Raw genomic sequence first — 3,213 nt, 5'->3', positions numbered from 1 at the left:
AAAGAAAATAATGTGATAGTAAATAGATGAAGAAAAAAAGAAAAAAAAAGAACAGAATAGAACAAAAAAAGAACACAAAAAAAGACCCCACCCCCCCACCAACAACAACACAAAAAGTAGCCACCGTGCTCACCAAGTGTGTACCCACCGACCAACTGTGCTTAGTTAACATTATAACTGGTGATTAAATGTAGTAATAAGTATAATAATCACTAACCTTGACGTTAGATCTAATAGAGCCAAGGAGTGATCTCAGGGTCTCTAAACAACTGGCCATTAATATACAGTTTATCTATAGATATCGTTGCTCAGCAGCCTTCAGCTAGATGCTTTTTTCTGATGGGACGGCGATCGAGGTATACTTTAGGGAACTGATGGTTAACACTAAAGCTAGTACCACGTAGCTCCCACAGCTAATAACCTGTTCCTTCTCTTTGAAATGTTCAAATTTTGCAACAATAGCCCGTGGTCGTTTGCTGTCGTGTCTCTTACCTCCCATCCCATGTACACGGTCGAAGGTAATGTTGTTTACCGTCTCACTGGAGAGTTTCAGCTGGTTCTGAATGAAGCTCTGGACGGTAGCCTCTGGGTCCTCATTAGCTTTCTCAGGAATGCCGGAGAATACGAGGTTGTCCCTCATGCTTCTGGCCTGGATGTCTAAGATGGTTTCCTTCATCTTTTTATTATCTCCAGACAGCTGTGACATCCCCTCAGTGAGTTGAGACAATTTTCCTTTCAACTCGGTGTTCTTGCTAACTAGCAGAGCTACTTGCTCCTGGCTAAACTCCAGTGATATCTTCAGGGCCTGGAATTCCTTATGCAGCACCTTCACTAAAGCTAACCAGCTATCTAAACTGCTTAGCTTTTGATTGATAGACTCCAATATTTCCTTAAAGCCTGTCGTTTCTGGAGAAATATTTGAAATATCGTCTGAGCTTGCCGAGCTATTCCTCTTTGATGTAGGCGTGCTAACTGTCATGCTAGCTGCGCTGCCAGAGATATGCTTTGGTTTGCCCATGACTATTTTTTCAAAATACTCGTCGATGAAAATCTCCAGACTCTCCATAGTTTCTCCGTCCAGTTTGTTATAATGAAAAGTCAATTAATATCAGTTATGACGTTGTAAATTATAACTCCCTTAAACATATTAAATTATATAGTATATTTACCTGAGAACCAAGCTTACTAGCACATTATCCGTTAAGTTGTTTAAGCTCATTAAGAACTCAGCAGCTCAGCAGCTCAAACGTGTGTCCCTGGGGTCTGTCTTTACTTTGGGCACTATGGGTGACTTTTGGGACTGGAGCTGAAAAGAACCTGTCTGTGACAGAAACGCGGTGAGCTAATATTTTAATTAGCACCTAATGCTAAAGAGCTATGGCTAATTTTTCGGCCCACACACTTTGAAATTGTAAATTGTTAGACGCTGGTCTGGTTCTTCTGAGACTGAATGACAATAGCCGAGGTATATAATGGGAGCGTTTTTATTCCATTGTCGAGTCAAAAACAGGGAGCTCAGTTTTCAATTTTTAATGTAGCCTAGAGGACATTTGTGTTGTCTATGGTGAGAGTAGGCAGGTTAAAATATGTTTAAACTGCTGAGGGAAAATGTTGTTTTTCCGTCTTGTTTCTATTTGAGGTGACATTTTTGTAGGCTAGGAGTCATTCCAAGTGACCGCGGTCCCGACATCTCGTTATAGAATGTCGTTAAGTAGGGCGCTGAGCCCGAGTTTTCAGCCACAGAATGCGACCAGAAGGCTTTCCTTTCGAGTACAGGCCATGATAAACAAAGATGGCGCTGATAGCCGTGAAAAGTGTCTGCGGGTATGGGAGTCTTTATAAGTTGGTTTCCGGGATCAACGTGATTCAAAGCTTAAATCAAGAAGAATGATAAACGTTTTGGTTGTTTGTATGTGAAATATTTTTAATAACATGGGTTTGGTCTCTTTTGATTTTGGGGAAATTTAATGGAGCGCATTTGGGACTCTGCTGTTTTCAGCCGTGCAGCGGCACCTCCTGTTGGTGCGGCTGGGTCGGGTGGTGTTTGGCCAGGGCCCGGTTGAAGAGGATGGTGCGCGCGCGGGGCAACAGATCACCCGTTTTGTTTCCTTTTTCATAAACTCCTAACATGCATGAAAACGAATGTGTCTAACTAACTGTTAGGGTGAAGTGTGAAAAATATTTTATTGAAGACAAAGAGTTTATGATACTTTTAATTAATGAAACTGTTTATCATGCGGTGAATGATGGGGGTTGGGGAATAATGGTATTTGCCGAACTGGTTTTTTTTTCATTTGTTTGTTTTTCTGTTTCAAAAGATTTTTTGAGCCAGTATATATATAGAATGGAGGTTTGTTCAATTCCCTGAAGCAAGGGAAAGTGTTTTTTATTTTTGTTTGTTTTACCTTTTAAAATGAGATGCAGAGTTAAAAAAACATGTAATGAAACATTCTAACTTGAAGGCTGGCTTACATGCCAGGTTACATGCCATTTAACATATATAAACAAAGTATTTCAAACTTTCTGGAAGAAAAGAGAAAGAAAAGGTGATTTTATTTTTCTTTTATTTGTTTATTTTTGGATTTGTCTTTCTGAGGTTTTGTTTTATGAAAGAGCAGCATTTAAAGGGCATAGAAAAAAAGGTGTTTAAAATGTCTGACATTTTATTAAGAAGCTGTTGAATAAATAGAACTGTTTCATTAATAATATCTTTTTTGTTTTGTTTTTGTGTGTGTGCGCTTGTTTTTATGTGATGGAGGAGTTTCGCTTTTCCTGATGGTCCTCTGCTCTTTCCGAGTCCACTCCCAACCGCCGAGACCCGAGAACTGGACTGATGATGGACAAATGGACAGCGTTGCTGAGGCCAGCACTGAAAATGTCAAGGCCAAGATCCAGGACAAGGAAGGCATCCCTCCTGACCAGCAGAGGCTGATCTTCGCCAGCAAGCAGCTTGAAGATGGCCGCACCCTGTCCGACTACAACATCCAGAAGGTGTCAACCCTTCACCTGGTCCTGCGTCTGAGGGTTGGCATGCAGATCTTTGTCAAGGACCCTCACTGGCAAGACCATCACGCTGGAGGAGGAGCCTAGTGACAGAATGTGAAGGCCAGCACTAAAGAAGATCATCCACAAACCCAGCACCATGAAGGCGAGATAATGTGTGTCATGTCTGCCGTTTGCCTAACACTGATCCAACCTACCCCCCCCCCCCCC

General features: G+C 41.5%; 1 pseudogene; it reads left to right on the top strand.

Annotated features, from left to right (window-relative positions):
• Positions 1-2,775: 2,775 nt before the first annotated feature.
• Positions 2,776-3,103, top strand: LOC106534642 (ubiquitin-like; annotated as a pseudogene).
• Positions 3,104-3,213: the final 110 nt, after the last annotated feature.

This window comes from Austrofundulus limnaeus, unplaced genomic scaffold (genome assembly GCF_001266775.1).
Source record: "Austrofundulus limnaeus strain Quisiro unplaced genomic scaffold, Austrofundulus_limnaeus-1.0 Scaffold1232, whole genome shotgun sequence".
In the NCBI taxonomy this organism is placed as follows: Eukaryota; Metazoa; Chordata; class Actinopteri; order Cyprinodontiformes; family Rivulidae; genus Austrofundulus; species Austrofundulus limnaeus.
Note: the sequence above shows the minus strand (reverse complement) of the source record. Positions and strands in the feature narration are given on the sequence as shown.